The sequence below is a fragment of the Physella acuta genome, unplaced genomic scaffold (genome assembly GCF_028476545.2).
Source record: "Physella acuta isolate Inbredline_101_S28 unplaced genomic scaffold, ASM2847654v3 ptg000330l, whole genome shotgun sequence".
In the NCBI taxonomy this organism is placed as follows: Eukaryota; Metazoa; Mollusca; class Gastropoda; family Physidae; genus Physella; species Physella acuta.
Genome location: NW_026731849.1, coordinates 10,784 through 21,614, shown reverse-complemented (window position 1 = coordinate 21,614; position 10,831 = coordinate 10,784). Strand labels below are relative to the sequence as shown.

General features: G+C 32.6%; 1 long non-coding RNA gene across 1 annotated transcript; it reads left to right on the top strand.

The window, feature by feature from the left end:
* Positions 1-5,521: 5,521 nt before the first annotated feature.
* LOC131940774 (uncharacterized) lies at positions 5,522-6,137 on the top strand. Its single transcript, XR_009386576.1, has 3 exons — positions 5,522-5,546; positions 5,677-5,748; positions 6,058-6,137. It is a non-coding gene; the product is annotated as an uncharacterized LOC131940774 (long non-coding RNA).
* The last annotated feature ends 4,694 nt before the right edge of the window (positions 6,138-10,831 follow it).

Here is a 10,831-nt window from a genome sequence, read left to right as displayed (position 1 = left end):
TATTTCGTTGACGGAAATAAGCAGAGGCGTAGCGAGGGGGGAGGGGGGGGGGGTCGGGGGGTGCGGACCGCACCGGGTGACACCATTTAGGGGGGTGACACCAAGGCAAAAAACAGCAAAATATATAGAGAAAAATTTGATGGGGGGTGCAAATCGAAAGTTTGAGGGGGAGGGGAGTGCAAATCGAAAACTTGAGGGGGGGGGGGGTGGAAATCGAAAGTTTGAGGGGGGGGGGTGCAAATCGAAAATTTGAAAGTTTGTCCCCGGGAAGGGTCGCTACGCCTCTGGGGGATGACAACATCAAGTGCGGCACCGGGTGACACCCGACCTCGCTACGCCACTGGAAATAAGCATCACCTAATTAACCCTAAAGTGAATCTAAGTTTAGAACAACATTTTTTTCAGCTCTGTATTAATGTTGAAGGAGCTTCAGCGTTGTGTGATGCATCACGTGAGAGCCCTGGGTTCCAGACTATATTGGAAACTGTTTCGATTCCAAACGTTTGCTTGTATTCTAACTTAATAAAATTGTAACACATATCAACTTGAAAGTTCTATTGTGTGATCCAGAGTGTTTGTTTCATTGGAAACATTAGGATTAAGCCACCATGATCCTTGACTTTGGTTTTAGTAGGTTGTGGTTAGGGTGCACAATGCCGGATATATGCTGATCACAAAACACACATGTCATGGTCCTTTACTGATAGGTTTTTCACAGAAGCCAGAGCAGGGCCTGGCCGGGACGGCTAGTAGAACATATAGAAAGATACCTTTATGCTATGCAGAAAATAGTCTAAATATTACAGCGAACAGTGGTAGGGGTTTATATGGTATAATTATACACACACACACACAAACACACACACACATATATATATATATATATATATATATATATATATATATATATATATATATATATATATATATATATACATTATATAGGCTATATATGTTGTGTATTTGTGTATGTTAAAGATGGACATTCAAACACTTAATATGTCAATGTTTTTATGTCACGTATAAAGTGAATTATATGTCCATTATATGTCATATGTTTGCGAAAACAACAGTTTACGAAATACAAGACCTAATGTTTTACAGTTGAATTATTTGAACGAAGACTCAACTACAAACCTGAGATATTTCCATAATGTGACGGGCGGTTAAACCCGATCTGCTCTACATACACCGGTGATTAGCATCTCATTATTTACTTCACCATCTGTTATCGAGAGGCAAAAAAGGGTCTAACATCTGTGACGCATTTGTTTGGTTTTTAACTTGATGAGGGGGGTGGGGAGACTTCACCCCACGCTCTTGTATATTCTTTTTCCTTTTGTTTTTAAACCACTGTGAAAGCCGAGTCCTTTTTCACCTACAATTAAACTTGGCAAAAATAAGCAAACGTTGAAACAATTTACATGACTAATTTCCCTTTTTTAAATAGTCAAATATGGGTGCTCATAGACTCCTTTTAATAGATTTGTACTAAACAAATTAAAAAGCAATAACTTCCATTAATTATTTTTTTATATAAATACTTATTAAAAAATGACATTGTATAAAAAGGAAATGTATTTAAAATTAATAATAATTAATTAATAATTAATAATAAAAATACAAAAAAAACATAAAAATAATCATAACACGAGAGAACATTACTTCTACAAGGCTTTTATGTTTTATATTCTTCAGGCCGACTAGATCACTAGAGGATCTATAGCAGAGATAAAATAAAACTGATTTTTACAAAACACACTAATGCACGTACAAACATGGCATGATTTTGATATTTGTTTTTATGGGAAAAAAACAAATTTCTTTTTAAACCCGAACAGGCCAGCAATGAGTATCCTATGTTCGTATTGTGTGTTGGTATATATATATATATATATATATATATATATATATATATATATATATATATATATATATATATATATATAGAGAGAGAGAGAGAGAGAGAGATAGAGCTATATATTTTTTATATTGGGGGGGGGGGGGGGGGGGCTAAAAAAATTTTGCGGGGTGGACCTTTTTTTCTAGTTCCGCAACTGGTCGCACTCATCTCCCCTAATAACCGCCACATCTAGCACGTGTATGCTCTACATTATTCTGACACATATTTACATATTTAAATGTGGCATTCTTTTAAAAGAATAAATGTTCATATCATGTTAATTAAAGGGGAGACGATACTATTTTCCACACTTTTGGTGTCTTTTTCAATTTACAATTTAGAAATTTAGTAGAACAATCTAGAACATAAATGCAAAACAGAATTCTAAAAATTCGTGAACTGGTATTGTTTGAACAGGCCAAGGCTAAAAAGACTTATCGACATTCGTGTAATGTTATGATTGATTAGGGTAAGGTTGATGTGATGATGTTAGTGGTTGGAAAACTTTATGTGCGGGCCTTAATTAAATTCGATTTGCCTTTGTTTGACAATTAAGTAAAAAAAATAAAACCTATATCCGTGTCTTTCTGTTAAAATCAAATCTTTGTAATATTTGTATTAGTCCTATCGATTTTAATTATATTTTCCTAATAGTTGTATATTGTCAAAATATATAAAATATAAACTTTTCAAAATATATAATATATTTTCAAATATTCCTATATTGTACATCTATTTTTTTGTCAATGGAATGTTTTATTTCTGAACAATGACGTTACTTTCACACAGTAGGATTTTTTTTTAAATGCATTAATTAACATTAAATGAACATCTGTCATTCGGTCAGTCCAGTATAATTGTTATGTACAGTTACTTTACAGTGAAACTCTAATTGTGTAAACAACTCTAATAGATACAGAGTATAATTTATTTTAACTGCTGTTGCTAATTACAGTTTGGGTACTTTACGGTGGATACTAATCAGTCTGTTTTTTTTTTACTTGAAAGGTAGGTCATATTCTAAAATAACACCCTTCAGCGTGAAAAGGTGGCACAGTGGTAAAGTGTGTGAATTTGTCACTTTCTAAGTCTACCGTATAGAGTCAAGGTTCGAATCCCTTGGATCTCTTGGGCGTAACTAACTCGAACATTGCCAACATTAGCCATACAATACACTGAAACACCATCAACAAAACAAAACAAATGTAACATAATTACCAAAACATCATTTCAAACAGATAATGTGCGTATGTGTGTATTTTCGTTCTTTCGTATGTGTAGGTTCTTGTAATTTTGGGAAATAAGGATAAAATAGAAATTTATATTCATACGGTTTTGATAAAGTGCATGTTTACAATATAATACACAGTTACACATATTAAAGTATGAGTTTTGAGTACGTTTGACTACATTAGAGGTTGTTTTTAAGGTAAGTGTGTAATTCCAAAGATAAAACATTTTTCAACAAAAGTGCATCGCTCTAGAATATGTGATTACGTTATACCGTCTGATGGACATTACAACAAAAACAAAAATACTCGAACAGTAAAAAGATATTATCGTTGTAAAAGCCATCCCTCTTTCTCCCCCCTCCACCCCCTACCACCCACGTTGATCATTGTGTGAAAATAGTTCGCCTTGAGCGGAGTGGGGTGGGGAGGGGGTGTAAACAGATCTAAAATTTAAAATAAAAGTGCATTAGTTAGTATTTAAATAAAAGTACAGTATATGTAAATCTAACACCGTATCGATAATTTACATAATAGTATGGCACTACTTTTGAGCTAACAAGCGACATCTTCTAGGCTACAATACAGAGCAGTTATAAAAAAAAAGAGATAATATCGCTCTTAACAATTTAGCAAGCATTAGTACAATACTATTCTAACAAAATATATTATTTTCATCCTTTATATCAGAAACATGGAAAACAAAACTAACTGTAAATTAGAACAAAAATATAATACATTAAAAATGAACTTAAAAGCTATAATAAAATGTAGAGTCGAAACACTTGCAAGATCTGGATCATTTACAACTGTTTTTTATTCCGCTAATCGTTTTTCAACTGAATGAGTCGTTTGTATTAAGGCAGCTTGTATGCAAATCATCTTCTCTGTACTTTGGAAAAAAAATGTATCACGCTTTTTTTGTACTTTAAGCAATGCACTTAAATTCCTTAAAACTAAAAACAAAATATTATTCAAGTTCTCTTAAATATATTTTTCAAGATATTTAATTATCAACAATGTGTGTGAGTGTGTATTAGTATGTATATATTTCCTAGAGTATTTCTTCTCCTGTTTATTATCAGTCTCGTTTTGCTTTATATCATATTCATCACTACACAACAGAAACGCTACAATATTACGTCACGTGAACAACAGAGACAATATGGCACTGAATAAAATATTACACTATGGCAAAAACGGCTACAGGACATTAACTTCTAGCCCCCTGTATTTACCCCCCGGAGCTATTACCCCCTGTCAATAACCCTCTGTCAATTAACACCCCCCCCCCCCCTCAAGTTACAATCCTAAATCTAACTCAAATTCTATATCTATATACTTTAACCTTAACCTAAACTTTGAGAAAATCAACTAAAGATGATTGTAACTAACATAAACAATAACCTTCACATGAAAATATATCAAAGCTGGCTTATGATTTCATGTTTACAGTTGTCCAAACTCACAGCATCAAGTAAAATTTAATTAAATTTTAAGAACAATTTAACACGACGAGGGTTCCATAGATTTTTAAAGTTCACTAGTGAAAATATATCCCAAGCGTCACTCAACGATGAATAAATTTACATTTTCTAATTAAATAAACCCAACCGCAGTGGGTGCCGCACTGGGGCTAACAAACTCTCTCTTTATCTCTCTCTCTCTCTCTCTCACTGTTTCTCCTTCTCTCTCTCTCTCTCTCTCTCTTTATATATATATATATATATATATATATATATATATATATATATATATATATATATATATATATATATATATATATATATAATGTTTGTGATGTGTGTGGGTTTGGATGTGCGTGATGAGGCCGTGATTATCGTTATGGGTAAGATATAGTTGCTGATATCGTATGGGTATGTTGTTTGTCCGAATTTAGATTTGATTGTGGATGTTAAATTGTTTATGATGTAGATATTGTGGATTTGGAAAGTACTGTACTGTAAAGTTAAACGAAAACGTAGACGCAGAAGCAGCCGTAGACGTACATGAAGATTAAGAATAAAATGAATATTCATGTAAAGATACGTATACCAACACAACTCTATGTAAATGTTGATATTTTTAATTAAATCGACCTGGATATACTTAGTTTGTGGGACTCTTACCAAGTTAAAAGGAATGAATTTTAAAAGTCCAAGTAATTAGGTTAGGTTTAAACCTAAGAGTACTCATCGGTTATGATTCTAGGATGATTTTATCTTGATTCTTATAATCGAATGCAAATTTTAAAGAGAAAAAAATATGTTGTTCCAGCCCTAGAGAGTAAACATGTTTATAACGAGGTCAAGGTCAGTAGGTTAATGGGTTGAATGAGTTGAAATAAAAACCAAAAACTGTAGTTGAAACAAGTCAGACATCAGTCGAACACTCTTTACTGCTACACGATACTTGTGAGTACAAACCATAATGTTGCCAATATTATACGGTATATATATATATATATATATATATATATATATATATATATATATATATATATATATATATATGTATACGTTTGGTTATACATTTGTTTTTCAGTTTCCACGAGAGAGAAAATGACTAGATCTACCATGTCTGTTGTTTTCCTCATTCTAGTCCTTGGCTTGTTCTGTAAGTTAACATAAATGTATTTATGTTTTATTTTATTTTATGACTCTAGTGAGACGGCTGCTTTCACGGTGGCTGGGGGGGGGGGGGGAAGGAGTGAATGAAAGGGAAGGTAGTGTCTGATTAACTAACTCTGAAGTACTGAAAAGTTGAAAATAAAACAACAACTAAATAGCGTCGATACACCGCGGGTTAGCTCGTTTCATAATAATTTACTAGAAAGTTTAGGGCAGATTAAGCCTGTTTCATTTTTCCGAAATCGTTGTTGAGTTTTTAATCATTTTTTTTCTTCTTTTGTTGACGGATGTTTAGCTTGTGCAAATTGTCAATGTTGGTTATACCCATGTAATCATGACATAAATCCAGTCTGTGGGAGTGATGGCAAGACCTACCTCAGTGAGTGCAGTTTTAAGATGGCGCGCTGCACCAATCCTGGACTTACAAAACGCAAAAACGGGAATTGCTAGAGAGGTATATCAAGTAGAGAGTATTTTTGTTACGTTCTTCAAGTTTTTAATACATTATTCAATTATATCAAGTAGAAAGTATTTTAATACATTTTTCAAGTATATCGAGTAGAAAATGTTTTAATACATTCCTTAAGTATATCAAGTAGAAATTGTTTTGATACATTCTTCAATTGTATCAAGTAGAAAGTATTTTAATAAAACTTTATGTATATTAAGTAGAAGGTGTTTTAATACACCTTCAAGAATATTAAGTAGAAAGTATTTTTGTTACGTTCTTCAAGTGTTTTAATACATTATTCAAGTAAAACTCGGTTGTTGCTTTTTAACTTAAGAACAACAAGAAACCATTTTGTCATTGAAAAATCATTATAATTCAGGGAACATTTTTTATCAATCTGAAAACTTTCCGTGATTATCATAGAGGTGAAAGATAATGTTATATTTCGTTTCGCATAAATATTAAGAATGTTAACTGAGTTAATTAAAGTTAACATCATTCGATGTATATTTATTTCATTAATCGCGTATCGCGTGAGAGCCCTAGATTCCAGGATATATTGGAAACTGTTTCCATTCTAAATATTTTATTGTACTCTAACTAAATAAAATACTAACACAAATTTCAACTTGGAATTTCTATTGTGTGATCTAGAGTGTTTGTTTCATTCAAAACTTCATTAGGATTAAGCCACATTAAACCTATCATTTTTCCATCTGTGAACGAAACAGACAATGCTGGTTAAGTAGAGCTCTTTACTTCAATAATCTCGACGTACAGGCAAAGAGTTTATTCAGCAATATGTCCAGGTGATTTGGTTTCCGTAACGTGTCATGTAACTCTCAGTGATGTGTAGCCTAATTGACGTCAAGCTCATTCGATTCCTGGGTCCAAACTCTGGACGTTTGGCTAAGCAGTCGTATATTCAACCACCTAACCACGTCGTATATGTACCCATAAAAATACAATCATATACTTATCAACAAGTTGTAAGTTTGAACTGTATAGAGAACTGGCTAAAATCATTAATTTGTATCTTCACAAAAATTGCACATTGTCCAGTAGTTAGGGTAGGTTATTTATTTTTTGTATATTTTGATCGAATCATTTGTTTATGGTTTGTGCTAACTATAACAAAGATTTTCTTTTAAATATGCCTTAACATATCTATGGTGAGGAATTGTATAAGATGTTCCACTTCTCACCATATCCGTTCAGTATCTCAGGTTAAGTTGTCATTTAATTGAATAGCTCTATCTTTATAGTCAAGTACTTAGCCTGTGTTTCTATATAAAAAATTCTATCCAATTATCGCCTGTCCTACATCTCACCAACATGAAGACTTCTAAACTGTCTACATTCTCAACCCACAGCCTTAACAACTATGTCAAACCTTGAACAATAGCATATTTTAGTGAGATGAAAAGATTTGGGATTATACGTGACGGATAAAAGAGAAGAAAAAAATTGTTGTTGTTGATAGATAAAATCAGAGTCCGATTTATCACCACTCTCCCCGATATTAAATTCATAGATCTATATATATATATATATATATATATATATATATATATATATATATATATATATATATATATATATATATATATATATATATATATACAGGTGTTTATGAATACATTCATATTCATTACATGCATGTATACATGCATACATACATACATGCAAACCAATACAGGCCTATAGATTGGTATACATGAATACAATCTATAGATCGCACCGCCCCTTCGTTATAGAACGAAAAAAAGAGAATACGCCTTAAGGTCCACAAAGCTAATATGACCATTTGAAGCGGTTGGATGATAGTGAAATGTGACCGTTGAAACAGTTGCTGACAACAGTTTAAAAAACAGCCTGTGTTTATGTATAAAAGCTTCAATAAAATCCGCATTTGTTCAAGTTCATAACACCTGCCTGCTCTACTGAATACAACTCTACTGGAAGATGTCTGTGTGAAGATGTTGTGGTGGTGTGACATTAATGGCAGAGATGTGTGAAGTCTTGTGGTAGTATGATATTAATGGCAGAGATGAGTGAAGTCTTGTGGTAGTATGATATTAATGGCAGAGATGTGTGAAGTCTTGTGGTAGTATGATATTAATGGCAGAGATGTGTGAAGTCTTGTGGTAGTATGATATTAATGGCAGAGATGTGTGAAAGTCTTGTGGTAGTATGATATTAATGGCAGAGATGTGTGAAGTCTTGTGGTAGTATGATATTAATGGCAGAGATGTGTGAAGTCTTGTGGTAGTATGATATTAATGGCAGAGATGTGTGAAAGTCTTGTGTTAGTGTTATATTAATGTTGACCCCTGTCTTATAGATCGTTAGATAAATTGACCCATGTACTATACAGCGTAGGAACAGCTGACCCCGGCATTGAGCACCGTTGGGCAAGTTGACCCTTGTAAAATCATCGTTTTAGATGACTCTACAATTTAGATCATTGCTTCAGATGACCTATGTATTATAGATCATTTGTCAGTTAACCCATGCAATGCCATTGTTGGGTCTTTCGACCCCTGTACTTATATCAAATAGGTTTAGTTCAGCCTACAAGTAGGTTAAATCAATATGTCGATGAGCCCTTCACATATTTGCTACTAATAATCTGCAGACACTACAAATCCTTGTTAACACACAATGGATGGATAGATTGTAGGTAAACATGTTTTTTTTTTCAGTTCAGTGTTTGCTTACCTACCCTCTCCTAAATCCTCCACCCCCTAACCTAACAATTAATGATTCCTGTAGACAGAGCTTTGTATATCATACGTGTTTATTTTACTTAGATATATTACTGATATGATTAACCATTGTTGTTAAATCTGCGTCTAAATTCACAATTACAAAACATAATAAATAACATTATTGTAACATTTAAAAGATGAACCAACAACAACCTTCGTATTTTTCTTTTTTATTCACTGATAGCTATTGTTAAATGAACGACAGCTGTTCAAAGTAAATCAATTATTTTTTCCTAGCTAACCTTTCCTAGTTTGGCGGATACAGGCGATCTCATAGTCGAGTCTTATCCAAGGCTTCTCACACTGGGCATTGTTGAACAGGCACCGGTTCTGGTAGGTCCGTGTTTCGTCGCTACACACGGGGGTGCCACTTGTAGGGCACGACGCTGGCACACACTGTGTCATGACAGTTGGCACTGGAAGAAACGTTCGTCTGTTATGTACGGGTCAAGTAAAGGGTACTGGCTGGTACTGTTCTAACCTTATTTTTAGGGAATATATATATATATATATATATATATATATATATATATATATATATATATATATATTATATATATATATATATATATATATATGTATATATATATATATATATATATATATATATATATATATATATATATATATATATATATATATATATATATATATATATATACATATATACATATATATATATATATATATATATATATATATATATATATATATATATATATATATATATATATATATATATATAGATATAGATATAGATATAGATATAGATATATATATATATATATATATATATATATATATATATATATATATATATATATATATATATATATATATATATATCGATGGTCTCGGCCGCAAACCGTCTAACTCAAAAAAATTCGATTTTCTTTTTTTAACATAAATCAAAAGCCAATATGATTCCACATAATGCCTGAAAATATTAGAGAAATGTGTAGAATGATTATTGAGATATAATCATTTGAACAAACCGCCTATTAATTCTAGCGCTAAAAATCTCAGCGCAAAACGAATATCGCTATATTTGTCAGTACACTTTTGATCGGGAACGCAGTCGCACGCCGCAATCACACAATTTTACAGCACAGCAGTCACAGTACTTATAGGTAAGGATATTTGATTAATTATGTTCAACTATTCTATTACATTTTATCATTTTAAAGAATAATAAACAAATAGTATTTGTTTAATATAGACTATTTCCAGATTTTCAATAACCAAACTGAGTTGTTTACAGTTTTTTAGGCTAACATAATACTTTGAAACTAGATCTTCATTCTAGAACCTAAATATCAATCAAAACAATATTATTCGAATTATATTTCCACAAGAATATGCAATAAATTTAATTATTGTTAATTCACTACTAGCTTTAGATTGAGGGTTTAGATACGTGTTAAGAAATGTTTATATGGTAGGTTACAAAATGTTTGGCGTACATGTTCAACGACATGGTTAGTTGTCTTTAGTAAATGCTTTTATGATAAGCCTATATTAACACACCAGCCTCTCTCAACATACCAGCCTCTCTCAACATACCAGCCTCTCTCAGCATACCAACCTCTCTCAACAGGCCAGCCTCTCTCAACATACCAACCTCTCTCAACATACCAGCCTCTCTCATCATACCAACCTCTCTCAACAGACCAGCCTCTCTCAACATACCAACCTCTCTCAACATACCAGCCTCTCTCAACATACCAGCTTCTCTCAACAGACCAGCCTCTCTCAACATACCAGCCTCTCTCAGCATACCAACCTCTCTCAACATACCAACCTCTCTCAACATACCAGCCTCTCTCAACAGACCAGCCTCTCTTAAC